The sequence below is a fragment of the Chrysemys picta genome, chromosome 2, assembly GCF_011386835.1.
Source record: "Chrysemys picta bellii isolate R12L10 chromosome 2, ASM1138683v2, whole genome shotgun sequence".
NCBI classification, from domain to species: Eukaryota; Metazoa; Chordata; order Testudines; family Emydidae; genus Chrysemys; species Chrysemys picta.
This window is the reverse complement of record NC_088792.1, coordinates 32,371,782-32,392,357: the sequence shown is the minus strand read 5'-3', so window position 1 is coordinate 32,392,357 and position 20,576 is coordinate 32,371,782. Positions and strand designations below refer to the sequence as shown.

Below are 20,576 nucleotides of genomic sequence, written 5' to 3'. Positions count from 1 at the left end.
AACACCACGTGGTTCATGTCAATGTAGTCTCCCTACCACCTAGACAGACTGTCACAGCTCTGTATTTACAACATCATACAATTCTTAGCTCTCTTGGCTAAAGAGGGAAAAGACATCTTCCTAGTGAAAGGACTTTCCTAACGCTGGAAAAAACCTACTAATCTCTCTCTTTCTGACCCTAAGCACTTCCTTCCTGTGTCTTTTCTACCTCTTTGATAATGGACTAATTAGCCTTTAAAAAGAACAGGAGTACTTGTGGCACCTTAGAGACTAACACATTTGTTAGTCTCTAAGGTGCCACAAGTACTCCTGTTCTTTTTGCGGATACAGACTAACACGGCTGAAACTCAAATTAGCCTTTGGGGCTCTCCTCAGCCCATCCCATTCCACCAATTAGGCACAGCTCTTTCTAATCAGGGCTACTTCCTTATCAGAGCAACTACTTGTTTCAGTGAGCAGAGCACTATATCAGTAGTTGTTTCAGTGTTCTGTTACATTTTCTGTGAAGGAGAATGCTGGATGTATACAATCCTCTAACCAAATAGTGTAGCAATTAGTTGAATACATTTCTTGTTGTTAGGACTAGTCTCTATTTTATACTTTTTGAAGAACAAGAGATGAGGCCATACACACTACTCCTTGAATACATTCTAGGTAGATCCAAACTTGAAAGATACAGGTAAGAAAATCAGTTTTGCCTTTCATCCTCTATCTTTATATGTGTCCCCTGTCGGTTCTTAAAATTATTTCACTAGACTCTATAAAACCTACTCCCCTGTCCCCACCTCACCCTCACTTTTTTTAAATTTTGTGCTAGGAGGGATATATGTTGGCAAACACCCTAAACCATACATGCTCTCACTTCCTTTTTTTGGGGGGGGGGATTTAGTAGCTATTCAAAGGAGTCATTAATTTTGACCAAACTGAAGTTTTGCAGGTAACTGCAAGACTGAACTACCTGCATGGGGATTTTTAGTGCCCTTAGAGGAAAACAGTTAACTTCAACTCATCTCTAGTCTGAATTGGTACTTTTTTGAAGTAGGTCTCCTTGTAGTGAATAGGAATACTACATGCTTTTTATTATAGTTGGCATCCTTTAGTGCATTAGCATTTATATTTTCCCAGTAGAAATCCCCAAATTGGAAATATAGAGGTGTCAGCTAGCACCACTTTAGTTAAGGTTGTGTCAACATTTCCTATAAACATGTTTTTCTAGGGTTTATAACTAGACTGTAAAAATGTGCTCAGAAGTGTAACTTGGCACAGAAGAGCTCAGCCTGGGAGTGAGTTTTTCACAATTAAAAATAAAAAGTCAGTTCAGCTGTTTCCAACCAGTATCTAGATAATAAAATGGAAATAAGTTAATTTGAAGATGCATTTTCCTTTAGCATAATTCAAAGCAAGCTTTTATTTAAATTATTCAAGAGATTATTCTACTAACATGGTCTAATTGTACTTAGTAATTGTCAAAAAAAGTGATAATGACTGAGCTACTTCACGTTGGTAAATAGTAACTGCATCTGCAAATCCTAGTTTACATTAATCTTTTTGCTCTGCATAGGAAAAATAATTGTAGATAGGACTGGTAGTGCGATTTAATATTAAGGTTGCCCAATACTTCCTATTACAAGACTCTTTCAGTTGCTTATAACATTGTCAAAATTTAACTATCCAGGCTGAAATTTTAAATGCCAGGTGTCTGCCTTAGGCTGCAGTTTTTTGGACAATTTCAGCCAAAATGGTTCAGTGGTTTCCAAAAACAAGCTAAGAAAAAATGTTGCTTTGCCCAGGTTAAAAATCTGGTAACCTTTAGTAGCAAAGGTCTAACCCTCGCCCCTACCCCTCCAGGTTTTTGAGCAGGGCCCTGAAATTTGGCAGGGGTGTGGCCTTTGTGTCAGAGATGTGGCTTTTGCCATCCTAATAAAAATCTGGCCAAGTTATAAACCTTTGAAAATTTTTAATTCACACATGCTTTGATTTTGCTTCTGTCCTTACTCACCTCCTGCTATGCATGTGCATTCCCCACAGAATGGCTGAGTATGCTCCTTCCTATTACAGCACCTATGCGTGATAGAATGGGACTGTGCATGCACCATTCCTCACAGAGCAACTGAGAATGCTCTAGCCCAGTGATGCAGGGTTGAAGCCAGACTTCTCCTGGAATGGCTGCTCCCAGTTGCTCTGGGCCAGGCATGCTCAGGACACTAGAACTGAAAACAGGGAGCCTGTCTCTCCCATGCTCTCAATGAGCCTCTGCTGGCACCCAGGCAATGTGGAGGAGGAAGCTGTCTGATTTAAATGCAGAGGGGACAAAAGTCTAATCATGGGGAGAGTGAGACTGGATGGGAGACTAGGAGAAGGAACTGGAAGTGGGGAAATAGGGACTAGCTAGGGAAGGAGACTGGGGAGAGAAGCTTGAGAAATGGAGCCTAGGACTAGGTGAACAAGGAGAATGGTCCTGGGACAAGTAACCAGGGATGGAACAGAATGGGGTCATGCTTGGGGGAAATGGGCAGAAGAATTTGTACCCTCTAGAGCACATTCCTCTCCAGAGTCTGGAATAGAGCTCAGGATTCTGAGTCTCAACATTCCCGTTCTGTCAGCAAATATCTGTGAAACCCACTGGCAAAATGTGTGTCTTCATTCTCTGTAGTGCTGGTCCACACAGAGGGTGAAAACCTACTACTGAAATTTGTTACTCCATTAGCTCAAGCGGCAGAGGGCTGGATGGTAGATCTAAAGGCTCCACCCCACTGATAAGCCATGTATGTGGCAATATGATGCTACATGATAGCATTTCTACTTTTTCAGTTTGGTTTTTTAACACCTAGAAAAAAAATCTCTCACACACACCCCACCCCCACTATGTTAAAAGAACATGAAGGTTGCAAAACCAAGCGCTCAGAAGTTAAGGAATGCCAGATTAGGGTTATCTGTGGATCCTTAATTTGGCCCCCTTGTGCATATGCATTTTGATAGTCTAATTTTAGGAACACATACTATTTTTTCATAGCCTCAGCTCCTTGCCCTAGTCTCCCCCTTCCCTTGCTCATTGCCCCCAGTCCCTTTGCCCAGGCAGGCCCAATTCTCCCTCCCCCCAACTCTTCAGTTCCTTCTCTGATCTCAGTGTTACTCCCCCCGTCAACTGGCTCCCAGCCCCTATTTCCTTCACTGGTTTCAGTCTGAGTCTCCCTGACCGTCCCGTCCCATTCCATAAGACTTTGTCCCAATCTACTCCTTTCCCCTGGTCTGGCTTTTAATAATCCTTCATTAAGGCTAAAAAGGAACCACTGAGATAGTCTAAACTGCCCTCCTGCATAACATAAGCCATAGGACTTTCATGTATTTTTTTTCCCCCCTGCATTCAAGTCAGATGGCTTCCTCCTCCATGCTTCTTGGGCACCAGCAGGGGTGTCACTAGGAACACAGGAGAGACAGGCTCCCTGTCCCCACTTTGGTCCAGAGCAAGCTTTACAGGGGAAGTCCAGCTTCACCCCATAGCTGTGGGTGGGGCAAGCTCAGTTGCTCAGCTCAGCACTAGTAGCTGTGAGAGGCTCAACTTGCTTGACGGAACAACCTTACTAGTATTCTTTTAATGTAGTTTTTGTGTATATAAAGTGTATATCATGCTCACCTGTTTCACACAAATAGTCTCACTGAAATCAGTATGAGTGCTCCATGCACAATCAGTGTCTGTTTATTTATTTAAATTTCCAGAAGTGTGTGCCTATCCTTCTATGTGCATGTACATTATGAGCATTAGGAAGTATTCCAGACAATGAATTATTCCAGTAACAAATCACGAATTCTCCTTACTCACTGAAGTGGAATGAACAAATACCTCACATATACCTTCCCTAGCCCCATCCCTTTTCTCAAAAGCATGAGACCATAGGCTTTGCAGGGTGACAAGCAAGTTAACAGACTTAGCCTGTTAGTCAATGAAGCAAGTTCCCTGGCCAAGGCGGCTCTTCCCCTACACCCCAAAGAAAAAAAACCCACAACACTGTACCAGCAGACCTCCAGATGAAACCTGGAGCACTGTCAGCTCAAATGTCTCAGTTACTGAGATTCACAAATGCTCTATCATGTCCATCTATCAACTTCTCTGGGGAATTTTTCTTTCTAAAAACAGAAAGGAAGCCTGACTCAGCGGCCTAGTCGTCATGCATTTTACTGCCATGTGATGAGCTGAGCCGGAGTTCATTCCTGAAATGTTGATTCCTCACACCAGTGGTTAATTTGGAGCATCATGGAGATAGAGCATTAGTCACTAAGCTCCAGCTGATCTGGGTAGAGAGTCAAGTTCCAAAATGGACTTGGTTCAAAGAAGGAAGACAGAAAATTATGAAGTAGGATAAATCACAGCATGCATTAGTATATATTCTAATATAGTTTGTGGCCTTGAGAAGTGGCTCTCCAAAGCTGCAATAAGGTCGGGAGCTCCCTGTTTTTGATATTTTCACTTTCTTGTTTGACTGCTCCCCATGGTACTTATGGATCACAAGGGATCCACCAGCAGCCAGGGCAGTATGTGCAAAAGCTATTTCCTCAGCATTGCCCCTGAGGCCAAGAGCCTAGCTCCCATGGGCTTTCCTATAGAGCTACCCCTACCTTCTGGAGGTCCTCAGAGTTGGCTGGGGGATTTTCTGACAATGTCTGTTTCCTGACAAAAATACACTTTTCCTCCCCCAAAATCGAAGTTTTCCAAGGGAAAGTTTTTTGCAAAAACAAAGAATGATTTTCCATTGGATCAGTCATTTAGATTACCCTCACCCCATCAGCCATCCCGGACAGCACTCGTCAGTTTCACTTTCTGCATGCAGAAGATAATGCAGTTAAAACTGAACTTCCATTATACCTAAATAACACAGTGATCTGAGAACTTTTCTGTGTATGGTATCAGGTTGGTAAGATACCCTGGTCCAGTGTGGTAGCTTAAGGCTAGTGTGTCAGCCTCAACTTTGAGTTTCCTTGCTGTAAACTCCCCTGGCTCGGAATAGCCCTCTGAACTTTGGAGAAGTTCAAAGCTGGATGGAAACTTTGAGGAACGATCCTGTATCTAGAGCAAGCAGGCTAAACCCAAGATCCAAACTCCTCTAAACTTGGGAGAAGTTAAGTTATGAATATCATGCATCTCCCCACTCCATACTATAGTTCAGCAGTTCCCAAACAATGGTCCAGGGCTCACTCGTTAGCAGTCCACAGATGGCTAGTTGGTCACATGATGTAGGGACTCCAACTCCTATCCAACTGCCATATCATCTTAAAGAATCTAAAATTACATTGAGTACTTCCCTAATGTCACTTTTCCACGTAAGCAATTGCTGTAGTTGACATAGGGGTATTATTCAATCACGGACAAGTGCAAGTGGAGGTGGTCCATTCAGCTATGATGGGAGGGGAGATGATCACTAAAATTGCAATGTTTTCCTATTAAGAGTGTGATTCCCCACTAGGAAAAAGTTTAAGGGACCCTAGTTCAGAGTTCACAATATCGTTTTATGAGAGGATATCAGAACAACCAGGGGGGAAAGACTGGAGAAAATCCTGTACAGTGTTCAGCTGTCATTTGGAAATACTCTGTCTCAATTCAACATTGCCCAGCTATTTAAGTCATTTTAATAATCTACCAGTATATAAAAGCAACATCTGATGGTGCTGCTTTGATCAAGAGTTTGTCAACATTTCCACTATGAATTTTGTTTGTTAGAGGTTTAGAAGTTGGCTGCAAGAAGTTCCCTATGTCCTGAAACTTCAGAGCAAAGACTGTGCCAGCCACCAATTAAAAGATCCAGGAGAGTGAAAGCACACATTGGATTTACTGGGTGTAAATACTATTTTTGCTTAAAAGCTGGCAGCTTTTTTTGAAAACTGAAGTTCTATACTTTAACATAGATCAAGCCTTTCCTGCATTTTGAAGGGGAAAAAAAATCAAACATTTGAGTTTAAGACAGGTGCTTGAAAACCTTTCCATGTTCTTTATCTGTTTGTTGTATGGCTTTTGAGGTTGCAAAACTCTGTTTTCTGCAAAAGGTCGAGGGAGTCAAAATGCTCACAGGTTAGTTTCTGATCTAAACTTCCAGCTTGACATGTCAACGGTTTTGCACTGTCATGCAATTTGAAATTTCACCTGGAAATATCATAGGAGCAACCTGTGGTCAGTTTGGCCTGGAGAGTTGGAATGGCAGGATAAATCAACACACAGTAACAATAGATACACAAACCAGGCAGGTGGCGATGGAAGCAGACAGGGACACATGCATGCTGGTTCCATCTCCAAAATATAGTATGGGTAGCTGTTGCACATCTCTTACCCCAAGGTCCTACCAGGGTGGCAGTGCAAAGTGTCTGTAGCCATGAAGCAGGGGCCGGGGGGAGATAGCTACCAGATTTATGCTGAATAGGAGCATGGCATGAGTGCGCAGATAAAAGCAGTTTTGCATTATTCTGGGGTGGTTTGTCTTAGCATGGCTGGGTGCCAGAAAGCTAGGAATATTGGCTCTCCTAAGGGAGATACAAGCCCATCTTGCTTTTGCTCAGCCAGAAGCAGATGTCCTGCAGTGGGCAATGCAGATGACTGAAGTATTAGGCGAGGAGCCAATTAAATCAATTCTGTCCCGTGTTTCATCAACAGCCATGGACTTGTCCTCTTGCCCTAATAGTTCTGCCATTGCAAGCTCCTTTTCTCCTGCAGTCTATGGCTATGTAGCAGGCTCCCAAGGAGGACACTATCAGCTCAGTATCCTAGTTACATGCCCTCAGACAGACTACTTGGGACAAGCTTTCCCCGTCTCTGTAGTTCAAGGGCTATGGCAGCCCATGGGTCAAAAGTCTCATTTAGCTCTCTGTCACGGTGCACTCTACTCACTGCTGGGGGGTGCCCCCCCAGCAATTCTCTGAAGATTAGCTCTGTCTGATTCAGCACTCCCTTTCTTCTTTCTCTGCATTGCAGCACTTCCTGCACGCAGCCCAAATCTTCCCCATTTGCAGCTTAATTGGCTGAGTGGGCCCTTCTGACCTAATTCCACTCTTTCAGAGCCAGTCTGGGGAGTACACCCCAATCACACACTCACATCACCTCACCCTCTAGTCCACAGAAGGATGATTGTCTCTTTGTACGAAGGTGACCTGTTCACAATAACAGGCAGCACAGTTTCGAATAAACACCCATGCACATTTTAAGCAATACTGGGCTCCGGCCATCCCTGGGGGTTCCACCAGCAGAGATGCTGATGCAGAGTCCCCAGCAGTGGAAAGTCCAGCTGTAGGGTGGTCACAATGGTGCAAGATGCCTACAACACCTACTCTGCCTGAGGGTTCAGAACTAGCTAGTGCAGCTCAAAATGGGCAGAGCTGGCCAGGGAAGAGATGTGGCCAAGGCCTCTAGCATATTTGCTGATTTGCACCAAATCAGGTGCATCCTGTGAACAACCTCTGCAAGGGGACCTCTGATGGGAATCAAAGCTGCCTTCTCTTGGGGGAACTGTAGCTGGTAGCAGTGGGAAAGCCACTAACCCTCCCCTGGGTGTGAATGCCATTGCTGGTGCAGCTACCCCTGCTTTCATCCCTAGAACCATTAGGAAGGAGTCAAGCTCTCTTTAAGTATCTTTTCCCTTACCAGACTCTTCATTATTCTCAAGCAATATGTTTGAGACGAGCCTTAGTCAGCAGAATTGGATGGACGCTCCTAGTTGAGTTCTCTAGACTCACAATACAGAGTAATGATTTGTGATGGGGTGGATAAACCCCACGCTAGGGAGACGGGTACAAGAATGGCTCTGGCCCCAGGAAGCTCTACACCTGCAGGCCTGCTGGGCATGCTCCAGTTGGAGGAGGGACTTAAAAGGAGGCATTGCAGCACTTCCAGGTGTCTAGCAATGGACTTGTGCTCACTCTTCCCTATTTCTATCACCACAGGCTCTAACCACTAGATAGGGCTGCTGCCACCAGCTAACTGCTAGGAAGGAGATCCACCCATTGACATCTACGGAGAACATGGGCATAATGGCCCAGCCCTGCTGAAGGACGCACAGGAGACTCGGAGGAATGGAGAAAAGAAAAAACAAAAACAAAACAAGGCAGGTAGTCTATTCCCGCTCAGTCTCTCCAGTTGGACCTATTCCATTTTGTACAAGTAGTTAAATATTCAGTGGACCAGAGACAGATTGCCTTTACAATATTGTGGTTAGAGAACTCAGCTAGGATGGTGGAGAGTCAGGTTCAAGTCCCTGCTCCAGTTCAGGCAAACTGAGGATTTGAATCCTGAATTCTAGGTGAACCTGAACCACTGGGCTATTGGCTATAATGGAGAAGAAGAGCTATACTTTTTCCACAGGAAAGGGCATGGGCTACCTACAGACATCAGCTAGACCAGCCACTTAACTTCAGGAGAAGGTTAATGGCTGAGAATCCTGAGCAGAAGGAGACGTCTATCTGACCTTTCAGGCAGGCACCTAATTCCCATGAGTCAGGGCCTTAAGCACCAAAGTATTTTTGAGGATCTAGGTCCTGAGCCCCATTCCAGCCCATTCCTCTCCATTTAACACCAGGGTAGCTTAGGTGGCTCCTCACTCAGCTTGCTGACTTTGAGGATCCCTTTGTTAGGCAACTTTTCTTCCCATGCATGCATGAAGAGCCTAACTTGGGGCTGAGAATTACTGAGTGAGGATGCCTAGGAATTAGGCATTGCAATGCTCAGCATAGCAACAGTCAAGTCCTTCTGTAGATCTAGAGCCCAATGCCTAAAACTCAATTATCTCTTCAGCCAGACTAGTCAGATTTTTGTACATTGTACTTTTGATTTTTCTGTACCCTTCTGTTTTAGAAATTTTGTACTGTATTACAAAACACTCAAAATAAAAGTTCAGAGGACTAGGTTACAGACAAAGGGTGAAATCCTAGACCCCTTGAAATCAATGGGAGTTCTGACATTGAAGTTACAACCTTTCACTTTCAGGTCACCAGTTCCCATTTGGCCAGGGATAACAACGATCAGAAATCATCTGCTTGTTGTTTGGTGATCCATATAAAATGAGTTTGTACCACAATATGATTCCCAGTGGATGTGTTTCTATATCACACAATACTACACTTGGCATCCTCCTTAGCAGTCTCAGAAGAGGCCAGAGACTGAGCCCTGAGTCAGCAAGGTATTTTAGCATATGCCTCACTTTAAGTATATTAGTGCTCCCATTGACTTCAATGGGACTGCTTGCACATGCTACAATACCTTGCTGAATCAGGGCCTGAGTCATTCCTTCATTTCAGGCTTGAAGCACAGCGTGGGACAGTTTATGCTGCCAATCCCTGTGCTGCATCTGTTCTTTGGAAAAACTAAAAGACTTCAATCAGTTTGACACTTTCCACCACCATGAGCCTAATCAGAGGATTCTTATTACTGTGTCTACAATACATTGCCAATTTTCTGTATTTTTTTTTAACTTTGTAGGAAAAGCAAGCTATATTCTAATGAATGAGTTATGTTTTTATATACCTATAAATAGTCTTAAGCATGTGCATAGACTACAGATGAGCACCCATGTGATCTTTGTTACTGTTCTTATCCCAAACTCCCTTATTAAATGGTACTCACTGCATCACCTCTATAATTAGACTGCAAGATGCTTGGGGTATAGACCTTGGCCCTGATTCAGAAAAGCACTTGAACATGTCCTTTACTTTAAGCATGTCTGTAATCACATTCCTATTCAGCAAAATGCTTGCCTTCAATGGGACTTGTGCATGTACTTAAGTGGATGCTGAATAAGGGCTGACGTCATGGTTCTTTATTGGCTCTAACATGCTGAGCACATTATTATTATAACTCTGCTAAAGTTAAATCTGTTACTTCAGCGGCTGAATAGCTTTAAAATTTGTTTTAACTCAGTCTAGTTGCTGTGTACAAATTAAAGTTACCGAGGATAATTCAAAAACTGCAATAAGCAGACAGTCCACTAATTTTTATTCTATAGCTAGAAGTAGACCAGGTGTCACAACAGCCTAACATATCAAGAACTGAATAAGCTGGAGGCCCAGCTGCTTTGCTTCATGTGAGGATTTCAGCAACCCAAATCCCATCCTGTCCTAGCTGTTCATTGCCCGGACTTGCAGGAGCTAAAAGTATCACAGAAGCAGCACTGTCGACTTCAGGCAAGTGAGATTCTTTTATTGCTTTTGTAGTAACCTTTTCTGGCTCCCTTTAAAGCAGTGCATTCCAGTGGAAGCTGTTCCTTTTTTCTGTGTGAGAAAGGGTCCAACTCTATTACCCCTTTGTCTACCTCCTATGTCAGAACACAGTTTATAGAGATTAACTCCCCAGGCCTTCCCCTCCCATCCACTGTTAAGTGTTCAGTGCCTTCCCCCCCCAGGGATGTGAATCTCCCACTCCCAAAATGTGAGACTCTAAAAGCACTATCATGTATTTTTACCCCTCCTCTGCCAATTTAGAATTTTAATAGGAGAAACTGCCTAGGCTTTCTAGTGAAATCAGACCCTGTGTTCTAAATGAAGGTGACCAGATGTCTCAGTTTAGTTACAGTCTGGTGTTTTGAGAGGAATCAAGACACTGAACTACCCCAGATTGCCAATCTCATCTGTACAGATGGCCGACTTTGAAATCCTGCCCCACCTCCATTGCATGTGAGATGCAGATCAGCAAAATGTGCTGCAATCAGCAAGAGACAAAACCTCTTCAAGTCATACTCCTAACCCCCCCCCCCCCCAAAAAAAAGGTCCCTCTGCGGGCCCCTCTGATAACAATGGGAATTCTTTAGGGAGCCAATGATGAAACTCCTTATAAAGGGATACACTGCTCTCTCACTCCAGCTGCTGTTTCAGTAGCAAAACAAGGGGGGGGGGGGGATTTGGTTACTTTCATCTAAATCCTTTTAGTGTGAATGCAAAGGGTGAGCATTCACTCTTGCTTCACACTCCCTTACTTCTCCATCAATGCATTTAGTCTTGGGGGTTGGGAGGTAACACATATTATTGGTGACGATTTATTGTAGATTTATTTGACCATTTCATGCTACAGCCTTATAGAAACAAGATACTCTTTCGATAAAATGTGGTGAGAATGTAACAAGTGAAATAAACACAGCAGCATAGCAAGTAATGTCTTGAAAAAAAATCTTCCTGCCTTCTTTGTGGTGGTTTCCCTGGAAGACACTGACTGTTTCATATTCTAAAAAGCCAGATGAGCAGCATGAAGTCATTAGTCACCCAGGTATTTACAGTGTTTTTCCTATTTCCTTTCTCCCATGGCCTCTGCGGTCAGCAGTATAAAATTCCTAGGAACTCCCACCTAAACACAAGTTTCCTGTTTATGCTCCCAATGGCTTTTATGTTTAGCTGTTAAAAGCCATTGACTAAAGTACCATAAAAAGAATATGAAGAGAGACTGCAGGTGAGCAGAAAAAAACATGACAGAGTTACTTCTGTATTCATTTTTATTTGGGAACAGGGACAAAAGCGTAAAAGGAACAAAGATACCAGTTAACGAATGCATTATTGCCTCCGATGAACCAGGCTACAGAGACAGCATTGCCTTTCTGCTATAGCTTGTCATCCAAAATTTGCTGTTTTTCTTGATCTCAAACTAAAAATTAATGGTACAAGTGATCATGACTTGATCACATTTATAATGTGTAAGCAGAATAAAATCCAGACCAGTTTTTTTTTACACACACACTTACACACACTGCTTTAATAGGGCCAATTTCACAAAGCTGAAAACAATTGAGCTGAATCAGCTGGGAGAAAGAATTTAATCAGAAAAATGTGAATGATTTAAGGACACCTTCCTAGATGCCCCAAAAGTCAGAATCCCACAATTGAGGAAGAAGGCTGCGCTGATTTAAAAAAAACCTGGTTTAGCAGGGAAGAGAAGGAAGCTATTTAAAAAAAAAAACCTAATAGTAATGAATGAAAATTAGACATTAGGAACTGCAGACAATTGATAAGGGGAGCAAAGGGACACAAGGAGCAATCTCTGGCCAGCAGAGTTAAGGACAATAAGGAGGAGTTTTTAAAAATGCATTAGGAATGAAAAGATTTCTGACAATTGTATTGGTCCACTACTAGATGGAAATGGTAGAATTGTCAATATCAGTGCAGAAAAGACAGAAGTGTTCAATACATATTTCTGTTTTATTTGGGGGAAAATGAGATGATATAGTCTCAGCATATGGTAATACTCTTTCCATTCCACTAGTACCTCTGGAGGATGTTAAAACAGAAGTTACTAATGTTAGACATTTTTAATTCAGTAGGTCCAGGTAAGTTGCATCCAAGAGTTTTAAAAGAGCTGGATGAGGAGCTCACTGGACTGTTGATGTCGCTTTTCAATAAGTCTTGGAGCACGGGGGAAGCTCCAGAAGACTGGAAGAAATCCAACATTGTGCCAATTTAAAAAAAAAAAAAGTAAACCAGATGATCCAGGTAATTATAGGCCTCTAAGCCTGACATGAGTCCTGAGCAAGATAATTGAGTAGCTGATATGGCACTTACTTGATTAATCAAGAATTAGAGGAGGAGGATGTAATTAATGGAAATCAGCATGTGTTTATGGAAAATAGGTTTTGTCAAGATAACTTGATTTTTTTTAAATAAGATTAAAAGTTTGGCTGATAGAGATAATAACATTGACATAATATCCTTACACTTCTGTAAGGCATTTGACTTGGTATCACATGATATTTTGATTATAAAACTAGAATGATATAAAATAAGGTACACATTAAATGGATTAAAAACTGGCTAATTGATAGGTCTCAAAATATAATTTTAACCAGGAAATAATCACCAAAAGATACGTTTTCAGTGGGGTCCCTCAGGATCCATTCTTGGCCCTATAATATTTAATAATTGTATCAATAAAGTGGAAGAAAATAAAGTCCTAACTGAAAGTTTGCAGATGACAAAGGTTGGGGGAGTGGTAAATTATGAAGATGATAGGTCACTGATTCAGAGCAATTTCAATTGCTTGCTAAACTAGGCACAAGCAAACAATGTGTGTTCTAAGATGTCTAAATGTATACATCAGGGGTCAGCAACCTTTCAGAAGTGGTGTGCCAAGTCTTCATTTATTCACTCTAATTTAAGGTTTCGTCTGCCAGTATTACATTTTAACGTTTTTAGAAGGTCTCTTTCTCCAAGTCTATAATATATAACTAAACTATTGTATGTAAAGTAAATAAGGTTTTTAAAATGTTTAAGAAGCTTCATTTAAAATTAAATTAAAATGCAGAACCCTCCGGACCGGTGGCCAGGACCCAGGCAGCGTGAGTGCCACTGAAAATCAGCTCGCGTGCCGCCTTCGGCACACGTGCCATAGGTTGACTATCCCTGGTATACATCTTGGAACAAAGAATGTAGGCTATATTTTCAGAATGATGGATTCTATCCTGGGAAGCACTGACTCTGAAAAAGATTTGGGGGTCAGGGTGGCTAATCAGCTGAACATGAACTCCCAATGTGATGGTGTGGCCCAAAATGCTAATTCAATCCTGAGATGCATAAACAGGGGAATCTTGTGTAGGAGTTGAGAGGTTATTTTACCTCTGTACTTGGCACTGGTGCAACTGCTGCTGGAATGCTGTTCTGGTGTCCATAATTAAAGAAGTATGATAAACTGGAGAGGAGTCAGAAGAGTCACCAGTATATTTAAAGAATTAGAAAACATACCTTATAGTGATAAGCTAAATCGACTGACCTCCTTGAGTCTAACAAAGAGAAGGTTAAGGGGTGATTGAAAATAAATATCTACACAAGGAACAAATATTTAATAATGAGCTCTTCAATTTAGCAGAGAAAGGTATAACATAATCCAATGGCTAGAAGTTGAAGCTAGATAAATTCAGACTGGAAATAAGGCATAAATTTGACAGCCAGGGTAATTGTTCCAATGGATTCATCTATCAAAGGTTGTGGTGGATTCGCCATCACTGACTATTTTTAAATCCAGATTGGGTGTTTTTTCCTAACAGAGGCTTAGAAATTAGTTTGGGGAAGTGTTCTCTCCTGTTATAGAGGAGGTCAGACTTAATGATCACAGTGGTCCCTTCTGGCCTTGGAATCTATCAGTATATGAAATGCAAAGTGTCTGATATTAAAAATTATCAATGGGCTGGTAAAAGCTGAGTAATTTTTGTGGTATGCTATAATAAAGAATAATAGTTACTATTTTTGCAGCACTTATTATAGCATCTCTCAAGTGCCACAATTCAGACTGCCAGCATTTGTTGTAAACTTCTCTTTTAAGGTTACAATTTGCCTCGTGCTGAAACTTAGCATAAAAGGTGTCAGCAGAAGAACCATGTTTAACTTCTGTGGGTCTATTAGAGATCAGAAAGCTCTAGTTGATACTCTAATCTATTCCTGGGGCCAGTTTAGAATTTTATTCTGTGGTATATATTCTAGTACTCTATCCAATCACTTGGATATTTTTAAGCCATGCTGGAATTTACAAAATTAGATTTCGTACTTCATCATATTTATCATTCCAAAAATCACTCCTGTTAAGTAGTAAAACTTTGCTAATTATGGAGTGATCATATGGATTTGGAAGGCACGTTCCTGGATTCTTGGGTAACTAGTATTTATATCAAAGTATATATGTAGCCAGATAACATTGCACACATTAACACTAGTTAATTGTGTTTTTAAAGAAAAATATACTAAGTAGATACTTGCAGATTTCCATTCTTTTTAGGACTAAAAAAACCTAAACATTAAAGTCCTAAATAATCATTCAGACCAGCACATTAATAATTAAAACTAGTATGATATCCGTAAAACGCCTTTTATTCCCCACAGCGTGACTTAAGGGGTGGAGTGTCATTACCTTTGAATTTCCTGGCTTCATTTGAGCCAGACACTTAATGTTATTTAAACATAGTTTTGTGTATTTAATTATATCATGAATGATGTCATTTTCACCCAGACACCCTTGACACTAATTTATTTCAGCAGGTAATTAGTACAGAATAATTAAGCTTTCAGTGCTGTTATTACCCTCCATGACCTTTGTATCCTGTAGGACACACCCATTTTATAGCACAAAAATTTAATATTAAAAGTATCAAGATTTACTCACTCAGAATATACACTGAAACTGCACTATCAAAATGGTTCTATACAAGGAAAGGACTATGATCAAAACACTTTAAAACAGATTTCTAAAAAAGTCTATATTCCCATACTTGAGTTAAGACTAAGTAGAGAATGAACCCAGTATGTTGAAATTCGTAATCTAATCTTTCAGAAGGAACACGTACAAAATAACTTGCCTGACCATCCTGTGCATTAGAGGAGGTTACAGGTACCATAAGTCTTGTAGAAAGGGCTAATTCAGTTTACAATATAGCATCTCCTAGAATGCTCACCCTTTTTGTCATGGTGACTGTTGCTGTCACTACAAATACCCACTTTAACAAATAATCTTAACTGTAGATGTTCTTCTGTCCAAATATTATTATTTCTATATCTTATACAATGGAGCATGCTGAAGTTTGCTTCTTATTACAAACCCAATTTTCAGCTTCCTCATAAAAAATATATTCCCTGAAGTTTTACATAGCTATATAGGGGGTGAAGGGACTTGGAGAGCCCTAGTCTAGCCCCCTGCACTGAAGTAGGATCAAGTATACCTAGACCATACCAACAAGTGTTTGTCTACCCTGTTCTTTAAAAAGCCTCCAGGGATGGGAATTCCACAACCTCCCTTGGAAGCCTATTCCAGTGCTCCATATAGTTAGATTTTCCTACACTTCATCCCAGGTTAAAAATGTTTAGGAAGCTCAGAGGGGAAGGGGAAATCACAAAAGGCACTTTAAAGTTATGGGCCCTAATTTATAAAGGCATGTTATTCAGCAAATCACTTCAGGACATGCTTACCTTTAAACACATCCTTAAGTACTTTTGAAGCCAATAGGACTTAATCAGGAGCTTAACTTTAAGCAGGTTAAGTACTTTCTTGACTCAAGGACATGGTGTTAAAACATTTCCCTTTCATGTGCTTTTTGAAAGTTTTCCTGGCCTTTCTTAAGGCTCATAATATAGCTTGGTCTGCAAACTCTACATTTTCCTTTGTCATGAATGCATTTGAATGTTTTATTTTCTTGTAGTAAGGTGGGGTGCTAATTGGGGAACAGTAAAGACATAATATAAAGAACTTGGGGTCTAGATATTCATGCTAAGGTAGACAGGGAAGGGGGACCCATGGAGCAGGGATATAAAGTGGAGGCAGTAAAAAATTGGGGGGATAGGAATTCCTGAGAGGAAGAGACAAGAAGGTCTTTCTCAGCTTAGCGTAGGTAACAAAGATCACAAACTTTTTGATAGGCAAGGTGCTCAAGGATCAAGCCAGCTCTGAATAGTTTCAGGCTAACAGTCTGGTTGTAATAAGCAGCATATAGATGCTCTCAGAATGGTTTATTCTGCCTATAAGAAAGGAAAGGGGCTGCCTCTCCACAAGGATTTAAGAAAAAAGAATTGAAGGTCACAGGTTAATTCTGCACCTAATTAAATTAGAACCATGACAATGCAGCACCATGTTCTATCGATTCTGATTTTTTGTTCTTCTGATAGTTTACAAAGCAAAAGCAAACTGGGATTTCTAAAGGAGAGTACCTTGATTCCTGCTACAAATTAAAGGGTTGCTGTCATGTAGAACCTGTAAGCTCGAGTAGTGATTGTCTTCCCCAGTTACCAATGCTGATATACAATTAATTTTTAAATCTACATTTTCAACCTTTTAAAGATGAGGCATTTCTCTATCATGTGACATAGCTTCTAGCATTAATGAAAATATTAAAAGAGAGCTCTGTCATTTTATTATCTGGTTACTGAGCAAGCACTTTACTCACTTAAGGGTAATATTCACCTACAGCAGGGCTGTGTGGAAAGAGCAGGTGGTGTACCACCCACAAAGGGGCTGTGTGAAGGAGCACAAGCTGTCTTAATGTCGGCCCTGTAGGGATCAGGAGAGGGCCCTGAGATCTGCAATTACGTGGATCCTAATTCCCCACACAAGTGGTACTGCATGTAACTGCTACTCTATTCCACAAGCTAAAGCATGGCTGTGTCACTTACAGATGGGACAAAAGTCTTCCCACCCCCAGTAAGCACCTAAATAAAGGATGTGTTCATCCATTTCCCCTCTGGCCTACAGCATATTCCACACAACTCAGGAGATTTCCTCTCACTAAAAAGTAGCTCTCTGTACCATCACAGCTGGAACTAAGAGTGAAATAAAAACAACTTTCAATTCCACTTATGTTTTAAAATAGAATAATCAGACTTGGAGGCTCAGGCCTATCTCTGGATATGCATCTAAAGTTCAGAGGTATCTGGATTGGGCCCATTTTAAAAATACATAAAATAACTAAAGTTGTTTTCCACATTAGGTGCATATAGTAGTCTTTTTTTTCAGATTTCACACATTTCTTATTCATAAAAGAATACATAGAATTTGTTTGTTATAACTATGACTATTATCCTCCCTTTTAGACTGAATTATAATTCTGGGTGGTCCAGCTTCCCCAGGGAACTTTAATTGTTATACCCCTGAACTACAGCTGGGTGAAACTTTTATAATGAAACATGAAGCCAGGTGAATACAGACTTGAAATTCAGGCCAAGTTTGACTAGTTTGCAGAGGCTCAGAAACCTTTCAGTGAACCTGGGCCAACTTCTGTTGAAGCTCTGGTTTTCATGTTTTTTTCTGATTAACCCAAAACAAGACATAATTCAGCTGTTTGAACTGAGTTTGGCTGTGCATTTCTAAACTTAATGGGGAGCAAACCCATACAAACCAAAACTCTGCAAAACATTCTCTGGGACCCTTGAAGCTAAAATTGCCAAGATTAATTTGCTGTCCAGGGGCTTGTCTATACTTAAAATTTGCCAGGCTAGACAAAGCCTTTTGGCAAAAGGCAACTTTCATCAACAAAACAGTGGAGGTGTACACACTGCAATGCTACTTTTTGTGATAAAACTCAGTTTCATCGACAAAATAAAACCACCTCGACAATCCACACCCCTGAGCAACGTAGTTATACTGACATAAATTGGTAGTGTAGACCATGCCCCACATTACTTCCTGAATAAAAGTACCTAATGCTTTCTATAGGTCTGCTCCTGCTCCCATTGTAGTCAATGGGAATTTTGCCACTGACTTCATTATTTGTATTACTTTAGTGCAGGGGTGGCCAAACTGAGTCTGAGAAGGAGCCAGAATTTACCAATGTACATTGCCAAAGAGCCACAATAATACATCAGCAGCCCCCCATCAGCTCCACTTCCAGCGCCTCCTGCCCACTGGCAGCTCCACCAATCAGCACTTCCCCGCACCTCCTAATCAGCTGTTTCGTGACATGCAGGAGGCTCGGGGAGCGGGGGGGGCGAGGGCATGGCAGGCTCAGGGGAGGGGGCGGGAAGGGGTGGAGTGGGGGCAGGGTCTATGGCAGAGCCCGGGGTTGAGCAGTGAGCACCCCCCAGCACATTGGAAAGTTGGCTCCTGTAGCTCCAGCCCCGGAGTCGGTGCCTATACAAGGAACCGCATATTAACTTCTGAAGAGCCGCATGTGGCTCTGGAGCCACTGGTTGGCCACCCCTGCTTTCGTGCCTAGGAATCCAATTCCCAGACCAGGGCCCCATTATGCGAGAGGCTGTACAAACAGAACAAAAAGACAGCTGGAGCAGGTTTGGAACAAACTTCCAAATTCCTATGTAAAATCCTAGAAGGATTCTTTGTGAGGGTGGTCACATTTCTAGCTCTTCCAAAATCCCGGTCAGAAATCTGGAGAATTTTTTCACAAGGCATTGATGTTCAGACTACACAGCTTTGAAGTAGATTGAAACTTACCTCATCTCTAACTCGGAAAGCCTGCAATAAAGAGCAGTTGAAGGTAGACTAGAGCTTCCCCATCCATTAGGCCAGTAACCCTGTCAAAGAAAGAAATTAGGTTGGCTTGGCATAATATGTTCTTGACAAATCCATGTTAGCTATTCCCTATGCCCCTATTATTCTCTAGATGCTTACAAACCAGTTGTTTAATAATTTGTTTCAGTATCTTCCCAGTTATTAAAATTGGGCTGACTGGTCTATAATTCACCAGATCCTCTTTGTTCCCATTCCCTTTTTTAAAGATAGGTAGTATGTTTGCCCTTCTCCAGTCCTCTTACCCATCTTCCATGAGTTCTCCAAGATAATTGCTAACAGGGCCAGGGTTAGAGTCTACTGAGCCCTTTTCATCATAAGCCAGCAAGGAGGTTGATGAGAGAACTCCCACAGTCTGTTATCCCTATGAACTTATTCCAGAACAGTTTAGCCTCCTGTCCTGACAAGGGCCTGTTTTCCCCTCCCAGGAGGTGTTTCTGTAGTGGTGGGTTGGGGGGAACCTGGGCCCACCCTCTACTCCGGGTTCTGGCCCAGGCACCCTAGTGGCAGCAGCTGTTGGCAGCCGACCTTTCACTACCAGAGCTGCTACACTTCCCTGGGCCACTTCCCCCACAGCTCTCCTGCTTCTCTCTCTTAATGCCTTCTTCACCCTTACCTTAGGGCTCCCTTCTAGTGGCTTGAGGGTGTCTTCATCACCCAGCCCTTCAGCTGCACTTCCTCTCCTCTGGCTCTCTTCAGCCTGACCGGAGTGAGCCCTTTTATAGTATCAGAGGCCCAGAGTGGCCTGGGGGACTAGCTGGGGGCTGGGAGCAGCCCATTCCACTTCTCTCGCCCCGGCTCCAGCCGTGTCGCTCGGGGGAGGGACCTTGGGGGAAGTGATCCCCCACTCACCAGCAGCGGTGGGAAGCGGAGCAGCCCAGCCCCAGCCTGCTCTACTCCGCCAACTCCCAGCTGCGGCGCTCCGCTTCCTGCCGTCAGTGATAGGGTTACCATACGTCTGGCTTTTTGGGCCTCAAATCCCCGTCCGGGGGGAAATCCCAAAAAGCTGAACATGTGCGGGAAAATAGGGAGGGGCCGGCGCCGCTGGGTGCTGGGCCAGGGGCCGGGCCGGGGCTGGCGGTGCTGGGCCAGGGGTGCTCGGCCGGGGGCTGGCCTGGGGTGCGGGGCCTGGGGCCAGGCCGGGGGTGCTGGGCCGGGGGCTGGGGGTGCTGGGCCGGGGCCCGGGCTGGGGCCGGGGGTGCTCGGCCGGGGGCTGGCCCGGGGCCGGCACCCCAGGAGCCGAGCCAGGCTGGAGACGCCGGGGCCGGGGCCGGCCGCTGGAGGGGGCCGCTCGGTTAGGGGGGGCCAGACTGGGCTGCACCTCCTCCCCCCACCTCCAGCTTACCTGCTGCCTGCTTCAGGCTTCCCGCGAATCAAATGTTCGCGGGAAGCAGGGGAGGGGGCGGAGTTGGCGCGGGGACTTTGGGAGAAGGGGTGGAGTTGGGGCGGGGGCATGGGCGGGGCTGGGGGCAGGGCCGGGGCCCCGTGGAGTGTCCTCTTTTTGGACACTCAAAATATGGTAACCCTAGCCAGTGAGAGCTGGGGGCGGTCCTTTCCCCAACCCAAGCAACATGGCTGGGGCTGGAGCAGGGGAAGCAGAGCGGGCTGGGGCCGCATCTCTCTGTTTCCCGCC

The 20,576-nt window shown here is 43.1% G+C and overlaps 1 protein-coding gene and 1 long non-coding RNA gene across 3 annotated transcripts in view; one reads left to right on the top strand and one right to left on the bottom strand.

Annotated features, from left to right (window-relative positions):
- The window catches only part of ZNF438 (zinc finger protein 438), a 169,588-nt gene extending 150,640 nt beyond the window's left edge, over positions 1–18,948 (bottom strand). Inside the window, exon 1 of the mRNA XM_042858478.2 lies at positions 18,869–18,948. The gene's annotated coding sequence lies outside the window, so the exon portion shown is untranslated. The remainder of the gene's footprint in view (positions 1–18,868) is intronic.
- Positions 431–12,428, top strand: LOC112058888 (uncharacterized). 2 transcript variants are annotated; one of them, XR_010599109.1, is made up of 4 exons: positions 431–679; positions 7,921–8,081; positions 8,960–9,152; positions 9,271–12,428. It is a non-coding gene; the product is annotated as an uncharacterized LOC112058888 (long non-coding RNA). The 2 variants fall into 2 exon arrangements; XR_010599108.1 differs by lacking the exon at positions 8,960–9,152 and having other exon boundaries at positions 438–679.
- Positions 18,949–20,576: the final 1,628 nt, after the last annotated feature.